The sequence below is a fragment of the Cupressus sempervirens genome, chromosome 8 (assembly GCF_028749045.1).
Source record: "Cupressus sempervirens isolate cs-2001-9-10 chromosome 8, ASM2874904v1, whole genome shotgun sequence".
Lineage (NCBI taxonomy): Eukaryota > Viridiplantae > Streptophyta > Pinopsida > Cupressales > Cupressaceae > Cupressus > Cupressus sempervirens.
This window is the reverse complement of record NC_143125.1, coordinates 716,016,784-716,032,303: the sequence shown is the minus strand read 5'-3', so window position 1 is coordinate 716,032,303 and position 15,520 is coordinate 716,016,784. Positions and strand designations below refer to the sequence as shown.

At 35.7% G+C, this 15,520-nt stretch overlaps 1 pseudogene; it reads left to right on the top strand.

The window, feature by feature from the left end:
• The first annotated feature begins 3,353 nt into the window (after positions 1 to 3,353).
• LOC149544445 (UDP-glycosyltransferase 88B1-like) lies at positions 3,354 to 10,810 on the top strand (annotated as a pseudogene).
• The last annotated feature ends 4,710 nt before the right edge of the window (positions 10,811 to 15,520 follow it).

Below are 15,520 nucleotides of genomic sequence, written 5' to 3'. Positions count from 1 at the left end.
GCAACTTAGTGATGAGGGTTGGGTAGTTACTTTTAATAATAAAAATTGGAAGGTTTTCAAAGGTTTTGTTGTAGTAGCAAAAGGTGTGAAAGTAGGCACCTTATATCTTTGTATAGGTCATATTGTTCCTTCTACTTTAATTATTTTAGAAAAAAATGAATGTTCAAGAACAGTTGCTATAGTTGAGCAGGAAGAACAAATAGTTATTGTAGATTTTGATGCAACATTGTGGCACAATAGACTTGAGCACATGAGTGAGAAAGGTATGGGAGTACTTCATTCAAAAAAAGTTTTACCAAGTCTGAAATTTCTTAATATAGATTTCTATGAAAGTTGTGTGTATGGAAAAAAAAATAGAGTGAGTTTTGTGAAGATTGGGAAGGAAAATAAAAAAGAGAAATTAGAGCTTGTGATTACTGATGTATGGGGACTAGCTTAGGTATCTTCCCTTGGTAGCTCTCATTATTATGTTACATTCATTGATGATGCAACTAGAAAAGTATGAGTTTATTTCTTTACACAAAAAATTGATGTATTTCAAACTTTTAAGAAATGGAAATGCTTGGTTGAAAATGAGATTGATAATAAATTAAAATGTCTTAGATTTGATAATGGTGGTGAGTATTGTAGTCATGAATTTGAATATTATTGCTCCACTAATGGTATTCGTAAACATAAAACTATTCCAAGGACTCCACAAGAAAATGGAGTGGCTGAATGCATGAACAAGATTATAATGGAGCATGCAAGGAGCATGAGGTTACATACTAAGTTTCCTTTACACATGTGGGTAGAGGCTATCAATACTACTATATATTTGGTTAATAGAGGTCCCTCTACTCCTTTGGGTTGTGGTATTCTAGAGAAAGCATGTACTGATAAGAAGGTAAGTTATTATTTTTTCAAAGCCTTCGGTTGTTAAGAATTTTTTCACATAGATTCTAAAAATAGAACCAAGCTGGAAGATAAGTCAAAGAAATGTGCATTTTCTGGATATGGCATTAATAAATTTGGTTATAGGCTTTGGGATTTTGAAAATCATAAAATTGTAAGAAGCAAGGATGTCATATTCAATGAGAAAGTGTTGTACAAAGATCTATTGCAGCAACATGAGAAGAAAGAAGATGATTATGTAGTGCTGGATGATACTCTAAAAGATAATGTTCCAACAATTTCTCATGATATGCAACAATCACAACAAAAATTACCACACACACTAGTGAATGTTAGATGGTCAACAAGGCTAATTCGACCTCCAAAAAGATTTTTTCCCTCTTTGTATTCTATTTTACTAGAAAATGTTGGTGAACCTGAATGTTATGATGAAGTTGTGTAGGTGGATACTCAGATTCAATGAGATTTTGTAATGAAAGATGAAATGGACTCTTTGCTGAAAAATAAGACATGGGATATTATGTAAGTTGCCTACAAATAAAAGAGCTTTATACATGAACATGGATACCGTAGGTGTCATTTGGATCATTGTGTTTACTTTAAGACGTTGGATGATGATAGCTACATTATTTTATATTTTTATGTTGATGATATGCCTGTAGCTAGATCTAACATGGATTAGATTAAGGGGCTGAAATGTTAGTTAGCACATGCATTTGCTATGAAGGATTTGGGGGTTGCAAAACAAATCCTTGATATGAATATTTACAAATATAGGAAGAATAAGAAATTGACACTATCTTAGGTTGACTATGTTGAGAATGTGTTGCAACGTTTCTCCATGGAGAATGCTAAAGCTATCAACACAATTTTACCTGATCATTTGACATTGACTAAGAAGATGTGTCTCAAGACACAAGAAGAGGAGGAGAAGATGTCAAAGGTACCGTATGCTTTAGTTGTAGGAAGCTTGATATATGCTATGGTATGTACAAGGCTAGGTATTGCATATGTAATGAGATTCATTAGTAGGTATATGAGCCATCTAAGAATTGAGCATTGAAATGCAATCAAATTTATTCTTAGATATTTGAGTGGAACATCCAATAAGAGTTTACACTTTGGGGGTTGTACTACTAATTTACAAGGCTATGTTGACTCCGATTTGGTAGGGGATATTGATACCAGACATGGTACTACAGGTTATGTCTTTACTGTTGGTGGGGCAGCCATGAGCTGGGTTTCTAGGTTATAGAAGGTTAATGCTTTATCTACTATAGAGGCAGAGTATGTTGTTGCTACAGATGCTACAGAGGTAGTGAAGGAGATCATATTGTTTCAGTTCTTCTTGGAAGAATTGGGATACCCTTAAAGAAATAATTATTTATTTATAGATAGTCAAAGTGCCATTCATCTTGTAAAGAATTCAGCTCTTCATTCAAAGACAAAATGCATACAGTTGTGGTACCATTTTATTCGGTCAGTTTTGAAAGTTGGATAGTTAAAGCTAGACAAGATACATATAGATGACTATCCAATGGATATGTTTACAAAGATAGTGACAAGGGAGAAGTTGAATTCCTCTTCAGCTTCAATTGGTCTTCTAGACTAAATAAGAATAAAAGAACAACAAAGTTGAAGGTGGTTTGATCCAATGGGAGCTCCATGTGGTAGCTGTATTGCTATAGGACCAGTCTCCAAGTGGGAGATTGTTATCTAGTGTGGAGTTTGATCAGTCCCCAAGTGGGAGATTGTTAGTTTGTGGTGATTGATCAAGAAAGTATTGTACATACTTCATAAATTTTTTGGGGCTTTGGATTTTGGGCCAACATGTAATTATTAATTATAACCCTAAAGCAGTAAAAGTACTTGTATAAAAAGGCTTAGGGTTAGGGATTGTTTTAGTGTTGTGATATAAAAATTAATTCTTGTAGCAGTATTGATCTGTAAGGGATTACAGAGTTGTAATCACTAGATCGTAATAATATCAAACTCGTTGTTTGGTGGACGTAGCCTAGGGATTAGGTGAACCACAGTAAATCTTGACGTCTTGTATTCTTTTTTTTGTTATTTCTATTAATGATTTAATCCTAATACTTTTGTCTACTTAATAGACATCGCACTATAAAAATAGTTAATTCTAGGATAGAATTTTGGTGAAGTCTATTTAAAAAGAGTTCATCTTGTGAATTCAAGTCACCTGATAGTACTAATATGGCTTAACATTTAGAGCCAATCACAGAAGAATTCACAACATCCACACAGAGTTTAGCTACCCACAAATGTTACGAAACTCGATCAAAAACACATTTCAAATGCTATGACTTAACAAAATGTTCCTAATGTTCAACTCCAACATTTTTGGTGTTATTTAAACAAATCACGGGTTCCTTGATCCTTACAAATACACACAAAAGGGACTCTGTGAAAACTAGAGCATTTAGCTGAAGGTCTACACAATGGAAGTATAGAATGGCAGTGAAAAACTTAATATTGCCATCTTTCCATGTGTAGGAGTCGGCCATTTCATTCCTATGGTTGAATTCACTAAGCGCCTTAGCGCTCACCATGGGTTTACCACAACCATAATAATGAGCAAGTGGATGCATCTAGCCAAGCAAGTCTCATACGCTGACTTCCTTGCTTCTTCCAATAATGGCATCCACTTCACAGAGATCCCCAATGTTGGCTTCACTGAAGAGGATGTTGAAGAAATGAATATTGAAACTCGCATATCACAGTACATGTAGAAAGCCACATCATACGTTGGAGATATTCTCCACTCCTTGCTCAACTCCTCTTCGCCCATCTCTGCCTTTGTAACAGATTTCTTTTGCACTGCCACTTTTGATTTTGTAGCCAAGCTAGGAATACCCACTTTTATATTCTTCATGTGTGGTACGTGTATACTTTCTCTTTTTCTAGGGTTTCCTAGATTTGTTTCAGAGTACAACGTGTCATTTAAAGATGAGGAAGAGTATGGGATCAATTTCTAGGCGTTCCACTATTCTCTAGGAGGGATTTGCTTGACTCAATGAGAGACATATCTGATCAGGAAATCAACTGCTGCGTCCACTGTTTATCTCACCTTCTAGAAGTTTTTTGGATTTTCATAAATACATTCGATGATCTAGAGAAAGAAACTTTAGAAGCCCTCAAAGGAGATAAGGTTCTTAATTCTTCTGTAATGCCATCAATATATTCAGTTGGTTCCATCATATTGGAGAGTCATGAGACACACAAGTTCCTCGAGTGGTTATATCAGCAACATCCCTCCACCATTGTTTTTTTTTTCATTTGGAAGTGGGAGTTTTCTATCGAGGGAGCAGATTGGAGAAGTAGCACATGGTCTAGAAACAAGCGACCATCAATTTCTGTGGGTGCTGTGTAGAGATCATAATTTTATCAACTTCAAACCCAACTAGGGTACGAAGCTCTCAGAGATTTTACCAGATTATTTCTTGAGTCGAACGAAAGACACAAGGTTTGTGGTTCTCAATTGGGCTCCTCAAATTTTGATTCTTTCTCACCCGTCCGTTGGAGGTTTCCTTTCTCACCGTGGTTGGAACTCCACACTAGAAACTGTTTTGTACGGGGTTCCCATGATCTCCTGGCCCATTTTCATCAAACAAAGGTTCAATGCGTTAATGTGTAATGGACACCTACTGGTTATAACTTTGTGAAACACTTTTGCAAGCAAGCTCTGATACCACTGTAATGGACACCCAGGAATGCCCAAAAGCTAAACCAACTACTGAAATTATATTAATTCTAAAAATGCTGCAATCAAGTACAAAGAGATGTATTCCAAAGGCCAAACCCTAAGGGAATGACGTCTACAATGTTACAAAAAGGAATGAACATCCCTTATTGCCAAAAAAGAGTGTGATTCACACATCCAAACTCTTATCAAATGCAAGTTATAATCATCCGATATTCAACAATGAGACTTTCAGCCCTATTTATCCTTTTTTTCATCCTTTTGGAAGGAACTAAAACATTAATTAATTGCAAGAGCTAGAAGCTTCCTCCTTCCAATAATTAATGCATACCCTAGAAATTCCTCCCTGGCAATAATTAATTAAATCACGAGAGGCTTCTGTCCTTCCAATAATTAATACAAACCCTAGAAGCTATTAATACAAAGTCACCTTTTAATTTTAATTAAATGACTTTAATTTTCTTATCCTCCACTTAGACTTTGGAGAACGTGAAGGCTAAAACATGGGAACAGTACAAGTCTTCCCTCCTTGAAATTGCTTGCCCTCAAACAATCTTAGTCCTGTTTGTTGTAGCACTTGCTCACTCTCCCAAGTAGCATCTTCCTCTGGTAGATATTTCCATTTGACTAAATATTCTTTAATCAACCTACTTCACAGAGTCCTTTCCCTAGTATCCAGAATAGCCTCAAGAATTAATACAAGCTTCCACTCCTCATGTAATGGTGGTAATTCTGTCGAAGGCACAACTCTTTGTCCAATGGCTTTCTTAAGCCTTGACACATGAAACACATTATGCACTCGACTATTTTATGGAAGCTCTATCTCATAAGCAACCTCACCCACCTTGCGGATTACTTTGTAGGGGCCAACCTAGGCTTCAACTTATCTGCTCCATTTTTCTTGAGTGGTGACTATCTATATGGTTGTAGCCTCAGGTAAACCATATCCCCAACTTCAAAACTATGCTCTATCTGGTGCTGGTCAGCATACAATTTTTTCTGATTTTGGGCTTGCTGTATATTCTCCTTGAGCACCCTCAAAATATCTTGACTATCCTGCAAGAATTTTTTTGCTTTGGGCACTCTACTATCTCCGAAAACTAGATCCATGAAACTAGGTGCTTCATAACCATAGAGTGCCATGAATGGAGTCATCTTAATGGACATATGATAAGTGGTGTTATAACAATACTCCCCCATATGTAACCATTTGACCCAAGCCCTCTGTTGTGTAGTCACATAGTTCCTCAGTTATCCTTCCACCCATTTATTCACAATCTCTGTTTGCCCATTTGTCTGTGGATGATAACTAGTGCTATGTGTAAGTTTAGTACCACACAACCTAAATAGCTCTTGCCAAAAAGTTATTATGAATTTACTATCCCTATCACTAACAATGAAAGTAGGTAGCCCATGTAATCTGAATATCTCTCTAAAGAAAAGATCAGCCACCTGTGCTATTGTATAAGTGGATGGAATAGCAAAGAAGTGAGCAAACTTTTTTAGTCGATCAACTATCACATAGATGCAATCTTTCCCTTGTCCTCGTGGTAACCCGGTGATGAAGTCCATGGAAATACTTTCCCATTTCCTATTTGGAATGGGCAAAGGTTGTAACAACCCCGTAGGATATGTGTGCTCTCCCTTATTCTGCTGGCAAATTGTACACTCCTTGACATACTTCTGAACATCATTCTTGAGCCCTTTCCATGTGAACCATTCACAGATCTGCCTATAGGTCTTAAAGACCCCTGGATGTTCAGCTGTAGGTGCATCATGAAATTCCTTTAGTATTACTTCCTTATACTGTGATGAAGGAATCAAATATATCCTATCCTAAAACTTTATCAACCCATCCAACACCACATAGCAATCATCATGTATGGTGCCTGCAATTACTCCAGAAGCCCAAGTGTCCCTCACATATTCTTCTATGATCTTATTTCTTAGAACTCCTGTAATCTCAGCTAGAGCACAAATATGTGGCCTCCTGGATAAGGCATCTGCAACCACATTCTTCTTACCTTTGAAAAACTCAATGTCAAAGTCATAAGCCTACAACTTTGTAATCCACTTCTGTTGTCTATCATTCAAATCACGTTGATTCATGAAGTATTTGATGCTATTGTGATCAGTTTTGATAACAAAATTTCCCCCAACTAGGTAGGACCTAAACTTATCCAATGCATGCATTATAGCCAACATCTCTCGATCATATATGGAATAGCTTCTCTCCACTCCATAGAGCTTCCTGCTCTCAAAAAAAATGGGATGCTTCTCCTGCATCAAGACTACTCTGATCCCATCTCCTGATGCATCACAATGAAGCTCAAATGGCTTTGTGAAATCTGGTAGAGCTAAAACTAGACATGATGACATCACCTTCTTGAAATGATCAAAGATTCTATGAGCTGCCTCTGTCCATGTGAAGGCCCCTTTCCTGGTAAGGTCTGTCAAGGGTGTAGCGAGCTATGAAAATATTTTAACAAATCTCCTATAAAATCCACAGAGACCAAGGAATCCCTTAAGCTGTGTAAGATTTTTTGGAGTTGGCCAATCAACAATAGCCCTAATCTTTTTAGGATCTACCTGAACTCCCTTTGCACTGATAATATGTCCAAGATATAGTAGCTTAGTCATCCCAAACTCACACTTAGATTTGTTGGCATATAATAATTTATTTTCCAAGGTAGACAACACCACCCCAAGTCTTACTAAAAAATAAAATTTCATCAAAGAAAATCAAAAAAAATCTCCTAAGCTACTCCCTAAATACCTAATTCATGCAACTTTGGAATGTAGCAGGGGCATTGGTTAACCCAAATGGCATAACCAAAAAATCGAAGTGGCCATAGTGACACTGAAAAGTTGTCTTCTCAATGTCCTCCTCCCTCATCCTGATCTGATGATACCCAGACCATAGATCAATCTTTGTAAAAAAGAATGCACCATGTAACTCATCAATTAGCTCATCTTTTCATTGGATGGGATATCTGTTCTTAATGGTCTTCATGTTTAATGCCCTATAATCAATGCACATGCACATTGTCCCATCCTTCTTCTTTACCAACACTGCTGCTAAAGCAAAGGGACTCTTGCTAGGCCTAATATGTCCTATTTCTAAAAACTCCTTAATTTCCTTCTCTATCTCATCCTTATGTTTCTTAGGATGATGATAGGGAGTAATCATGACTGGTTTGGCTCCCTCTTCAAGCTCAATAACATGTTCTATCCCTCTGCTAGGAGGAACCCTGTGTGGAATCTTGCCAAATACATTAGTGTGCCTGTTAAGTATCTCCTGAATCTCTGGTGGATGAAACTTCACCTATGGCTCTTGTGAAGTTGGCATAGTAAAGCATTTTTCTGCCCACTCTATGTTACTATGCCAAAAAAGTTTTTGCATTCTCCTCAAGGAAACTACTCTGCAACTCTCATCCGAAAGTCCTCTAAGTACCACAGTTCCTCCCTCATGCTGAAACTTCATCTCCAATTTTGCTAGGTTAAGTGTGAACTCTACTAGCGAGGCCATCCATACCATGCTAAGGATGATATCATAGTCTCCCATGTCTACCACATAGAACTCATCTTCCAACTCATAGCCATCTCCAAACTTGATGTGAAGATTAGATATCTTCTGAGTGCATAATAGTTTGTCACCATTAGCTACCATAAATCTAAATTCAGTGTGCTCCTTAGTCTATAGACCTCTCTTAGCTACAAATTATGTATCTATAAAATTATATGTAGCCCCAATGTCAATGAGTGAGATCACTTTTTGCCCTTGGATAGTACGTTTGACCTTAAATGTGATTGGCTTCTGAGCCCTCGTTAATCGTGCTAATGACTTCTCATCCTCAGGAATGTTGCTCTCCTCTGTAGTGCTATCATCATCTAAATTTGAGTGTTGATCCTCTCTCTTTGACTGTGACTCTTCTGCTGAGAAATACTCCTTTTGATTTGCCTTAGCCTTGAGTGGACACTTATGAGATAAATCCCAAGGCTCTCTACAATGAAAACATAACTTTTTCTTTCTTAAATCATTGAAGGTGTCATTATCCAACTTATCTCTTTTGGGTTGAACATCCTTGTGAAAAGGTTTTTGGTCCTTCTCCTTGTCCTTTTTCATATAAGTATCCTTTTTCAGAAATTTGCTTCTAAATGAAGAAGGTGCTAAGTCATGAGCCTTTTTAGTGGCCTCCTGCATCGTACCTGGGTCATGTCCCTTGACCCAACCTTGCAAGGGTTCTAAGAGTCCATACATAAACAACACTACTAACCTCCTCTCTGAAATATCTATGACCAACACAGCTAACATCTGAAACTCACTGATATATGTTTCAACTAATCCCCACTGCTTGAGTTGTGCCAGCTCATTAAACTGTAATTTAGGATCCCTAGTATCAAATCTCTCTATGAGCTTCTCAGTGAACTCCTCATAAAATGTGATCTGATTATGTCCCAAAGTTACCATGCCATGGTGCCATCACTCATGTGCTAGGCCTTCCAAGTGAATAGCTACATACTTTATAGCCTCCTCTTCAGGCATATGATTCAGTTGCAAGTATGTATCCATCTTTTGCACCCAAGCTCGTGCGATCATCTTCCCTGAACCATCATAATAAGGTAAAGAAAGTTTCCCCACTTTCTTTCTTAACTCAAATTTTTTACTTCGTCCTTGTGATCTAGGCATGTGTCTCATCCTCAAGTCTAAGTAATCTCTAAGAGAGATATCTACCTGAAACTTTGGCCCACTGGCCTCCCAATCCCTCCTAAACTAATCTTGTAACTCTACAATCTGTGGTTCATTAATCGGTTGAACTGGTTCTCTGGGTGGAAAGGTCAGTAAAAGAGGTCTCGAGTTGGTTGTTCGAGTTTTTTGTGCAACATGTCTAGAGTTATCAGCCTCATTTCCATTGTTGTTATGTCCATTATTAACATTAATGTTGTCTCGACCTCCATTATCATTACCCCTATTATTGTTGTTTCCATTGTTGGCATCACCTGGATTAATACTGATGCCCATCTATCTAGCCATTAGTTGCAACATCATATCCGTTCGCCAATTTTGCTCTTGTTGCATTCATTGCCCCTCCTCTAATGTACCTAGTAACCTAAATATTACATTTTCTTGGTTAGAACTGGTATTTCTATCATCTTGGTCACCCATGTTGATGTCTTGTTCAAAAAATGTCTCCTCTGTGTCTATATGACTGGATTGTATGTCCCCCTGCACAAACAAACTATCCCATTTGTTAAGCGAGTCTAAACTCCTACTTTGTCCTTCTCTGGTATTGCAAAAATTATAAATCCCTTGTCACATGCTCAAACATAAATATTGAAGATCTCGACAGGATGGCAGGACTTATAGCTCTGATACCACTGTAATGGACATCTACTAGTTATAACTTTGTGAAACACTTTGCAAGAAAGCTCTGATACCACTGTAATGGACACCCAGGAATGCCCAAAAGCTGAACCAACTACTAAAATTATATTAATTCTAAAAATGTTGCAATCAAGTACAAAGAGATGTATTCCAAAGGCTAAACCCTAAGGGAATGATGTCTAGAATGTTACAACAGAGAATGAATGTCCCCTATTGCCAAAAAAAAAGTGTGATTCACACATCCAAGCTCTTATCAAATGCATGTTATAATCATCCGATGCTTAGCAATGAGACTTTCAGCCCTATTTATCCTTTTCTTCATCCTTCTGGAAGGAACTAAAAATTTAATTAATTGCAAGAGCTAGAAGCTTCCTCCTTCCAATAATTAATGCGTACCCTAGAAATTCCTCCTTGGAAATAATTAATTAAATCACAAGAGGCTTCCGTCCTTCCAATAATTAATACAAACCCTAGAAGCTATTAATACAAAGTTACCTTTTAATTTTAATTGAATGACTTTAATTTTCTTATCCTCCACTTAGACTTTGGAGAACGTGAAGGCTAAAACATGGGAACATTACATAAAGCTTGTTAACCATGACAAGGTAGCTATAGATGTGAAGATAAAAAAAGAGTGCTTTGTAATAGGAGGGGAAGTGGAGAGAGCAGTGAGGGCCCTGCTGGAAGGGAAGAAGGGAAATAAAGCAAGGGAAAAGATGCACCGATTGAAAGAAAAAGAAAGGATTGCATTGATGGAAGGAGGGAGTTCGTTGAGGTCCACGGATATCTTCACCACTTGTCTCATTTAGAAGCATGCGCTTAAATGAGACACCACTGTCTAACACGTTTAGTGCTTTTTTTGTTGTGGGGGAGGGGGGGGGGGGGGGGATAAAGAGGTAAAGCCACCAAATGTACTTTATAAATTACTAAGAATAGGTAGAAAAGCATGTGATGATTGTCTGTATTTTTTGAATGTCCATGTTGCATGTCAATTGTGCTTTTCTTATGAAGGTTTGTGTAAAGGCATCTGCAAAAGCTTTGAGTGTTGTTTTAGGGCAGATTTAAGTATTGTCCAATTGAAATCTATTTGTTTTTATTTTAAGATGGAATTAGTTCTTATCAAGGAAGGTGTATTCTATTTATTTAATTTAATTCAAATTTAAAGAGACTATTTTATAGGACACTGTCTATGGTTCAGACAGAATGTACCAAAAGTAAAAATAAAAAAAAACAATCCTTTTTCTCTAATTTTTTGTTGTTTTGAATTATAGAACATACATATTATAAAGAACAAATGCTGAAAATTTCAACGAAATTCATTGTGTTTTCAATTTTGTTCAAAGGTGCATTTTGTGTGGAGGATAGCTGTGCCTGTTTTGAGACCGAATAAAATAATAACACTGTGTGTGCCGAAGATTTGTCACCAAAAAAGTCGCATGTCCACTTTCAGATCCCATTTATTTTCACTTATTCTTTATTGCCATTTTATAAATATTATTCTCATGTCTACATGAATATCTTAGTAAGAATGAATATTTGGAAGGTAGATGTTCAGTTCTTTTCTCTAATCACATTATTCCCCATAAAGCTGAAATAGTGTTGCATTTGAAGAAAGAGGCTTCATGTTACATAATGTTTGAAGAGATCAATTTCAGCTTTTACAATTTCTTAATGGAAAGTTTAGAATTTATACAAATATTAATAAGTTTTGAAAGTTTCATGTTTTAGCTCTATTTAAGATCATATGTTCTTTTAGCTTCTTCTATAGATTTTGTATTGAACTTTTTAATTCTATATATATGATATATTCAATTGATGGTACTTAAATTATTAAAGTATTTCTATTACGTAATATATATCTACTTATTTTCTATTTAAAATTTATTTTGAATTTATATCTTTTTCTTGAACACAATGTAGTTCAATAGAAAAAGAAAAAGGACCACTAAGTTATTTGAGGGCATCAATTAGTACAGATTTCAAAATTGTTCAGTTCAAATTTGTTTTTTTTTTTTCACTATTCTATTTGTCTTAGCAAGGGATGGTTTATTCTATTTATTTAATGTAACCTAATAAGACTAATTTTATAGTGCAGGAGTTGGGGCTATCGATAACCTAGAGACTCAAATTGAATAAAATAACAACATTGCAATGTGCGTGAAAAATCTGGGACTGAAAAAGTCACATGGCTACTTTGAGGTCCCCATCTATTTTTACATACTCTTTACTATCATTTTATAAATATTATTATCATTTCTATATGAATATCTTACAAGAACAAATATTTGGATGGTAGACGTTCAGTTGTTTTTTTTAATCACAACATCTTGTTGGGATTTTCTTGTAAAGAAATGGCTTCATGTTACATGATGATTGGAGAGATCAAATTTTACTTCTTACAATTGATTAATGGAAATGTTAGAAATTAAAGAAAGATTCACAAGTTATCAAAGTTTCATTTTTAAGATCTATTTAAGGTCATATGTAGTTTTAGTTGCCTGCCCGCCCACCCTCGCCACCCCCCTCCCCCTCTCTCTCTCTATATATAATGTAATATAGTTGGCCTATTTGACTATTGCTATTATGTAATATCTCTCTACCTATTTTCTATTTAAAGTTCCTTTTGAACTTCTATCTATTTATCATACACAATATTTTTTATTAAAGAAGGCAAGAAAAGGGTCCTAAACATGAGAAATGGCTGAAAAGTAACATCACTTTTATGCTCAGGACCATTATAGTCAAGCAACATAAAGGACGATTTCTAACACCAACTGTTAGAGAACCTCCACAATACAAAACTTAATTAAAAAACTAGGAAAAAAAATAGTAATAAAAAAGTCTAACTTATTAGCCAAAATAATGCTGATAAAAAAAATGATAATATAATTTTAGAGTACTGATGATTAACATAAACTAGATTTAACATGATTTTTTTAAATTTGTGTCCCAAAATTACAAGCAAGAGTGCAGTTACCCATAAAAGTAAGTAAATAAAAGTACTAATTAGTAAAACTAACAAAAAAGGATCACCAAGGCCTAGAGAAGCTAGGCCTATTTGATGTTCTCCCAATCCTCAACAAGGTCCCTGAGATTCTTAGTCTAGTTGTGAACACCCTCCACACTCTTCCTCTCGACACAAACATTGTCCTAAACTGCACACCATCTTTCTTGAGTTTGCTATAACCCATGATGGTTCCAAAGATGGCCTTCCTCATCATTTATTTTTGGACCCTTCATATAGTTGAGATGGATACACCAAGCTTGATGTAATACTAGTAATATAATTGTAAATTTTTTTCCTTAGAGATAACACTTTTTCATTGAGGACCTTCATCTTATCTTCTAGATCCTTTTTAATCTTTTCAACCTTACTTTTCTTAGTAGTAACTATGTTCATTGTGGCTTTAATTTTTTCCTTAACAAGGTTGTTGGCATTGGGGGAATTAACATTAGGCCCAATAACAACCTCAAAAAGGGCTTCCTAGTTTTCTTGCTCAACATCCTTTGACTTTTCACCATCCACCTCCCCTTCAAATTCCTCCATGGTGGCATTGTTCTCTTCTTTTTCTATTATTTCTTCAACCTCAATTTCATAGTTATCTTCATCATTTCTATCCTAGGTATGATCTCTGCTAACTTCCTTGTAATTCTTGCCTTTTTTCACTCAACCTTTTCAATCTCCTTTCTCCAAAGGTAGACACAAAATGATATCCCTAAGCCCTCCCTTTCTTGTCTCCTTCCTCCACATTAGACTCTTTCAAGTCCTATTCATCAATCTTAATAATTTCCTTAAGGATTTTTTTTTCTTAGGGGTTCCCACTGGGCTTGTTTTGGAATTTTTCCATTTAGTCAATGTTTAAAATAGCAAGGAATCTTCTAGTGTTTTATTTTTTTCCTTACATTTTTTTGGCATTTTCTTCGGATTCCTTGTATCCCCAGCAGTAGGAGGGAGAACAATTTCATTTTATGACTCAATTTCTTCAATAACAATAGAGTTCCTAAGGGGCTCTTGAGGGCTCTCTTTACTAGTCAGACACCTACCAAGACCCAGATGGTGGGAAAGCACATGGTTGTAACACATAAAAATCATGCCCTTGTGTATGGGCATATTTTGCCTATTTTAATAGTATTCACTAGGGACAAATGTAGAAAGAAAGGAATGCCCATTTTTTTGACATATCTTAACATATTAAGTAGTGGGAAGTGGTAATCATGGTAAATGGTAAACCTCCCTTCCAAATTAATGTAACACATAACCTAAAGAAAAATAATGGAAAAAGGGGCTAGGGAGGGATAAACAATCATACCTATTACTGGACTTAATCTTCACTGATTGCTCCATGCCTTTGTAAAATTTATGTTTGAATTTATTGTAGTCAACTATCCCCTTCCTCTCAACCTTCTTTCCTTTGCATTTCATGATCATCACCTCACCAATCAACTAGGGTGTCACAACAAAATTAGCAGTACCAATGGTGAACTTTCCTTTATACGAGGAGTTGGAAAACTTAGCTGAGAGCAACAAATTATGGCCTTTCATTGCCTCAATTTAATTTCTCATCACCATTCTTCCAAAGTAGTTCCATATTTCCCCATTTTTTAGTAGTTCTTTACAACTTCTTGGCTTGACCCACTTTGAAGGACCCCCCGTAGTATAAGCCTTATCGAAAGCCTAGGATTCTTCAAGAAGAGTAGTATTAAATCTCACCCTTCCCTAGTTACAAATATCTTTTTACATTATATAATCCCTCCTCTAGCCACCAAAGGAAACCAAACAAATAGAGTATAAGATAACAAAGAGCTGATGATCCATTTGAGAGGTGTTGTAATGATTTTCTTTCCAAGCGCTTATAATAAAGATAGTACTTATACTATAAGCTTCCATAGTTATCAAGAAACCCTTGACTTTAAAACTAGCATTTTTCAAGCCCTTGACATGACTGGAGTGATTATTATTATTTGTAGCTTCTAAAATGATTACAATATAATTTGTTATAGTCTTAAACATAATAATTGTATATCCAAAAAGTTTCATGATTAATATGTAAAAGATGGCTTTGCTAAATATAGCATGATAGACTTTATATAAATTAGTATTTAGAAAATAATCTTTGTCACCAATTTTCTCGCTCAACATTTTATTAGGATTTCTTATGAGAAATCCCATCCATGAAATGGATAGTAACCAAATCAAGATAAAAGAGCTTTTGTTCCTTTTAACAATTCTATTAATGGTGAAAAACTACTCTTTCCCATCATTCCTCTTCTTGGACTTAATCATTTTTTTAATCATCTAATACTATTGATTTTAAATCCTCTAGGCATTCAAAATCAAAAACATGTTTGCAGCTTTGAAAATTTAGACCACAATCAGCCATATGATGTACATCTTTATTTCCTTCTCTTAAGGTATGGAAAATTCTAACATTGTGAATGAATATGAGATTTCTTTTACAATCACTCATGAGACTTTGAAAGTGCCAAGGGAAACTAGTCTTAATTAGAAGAATATTAGT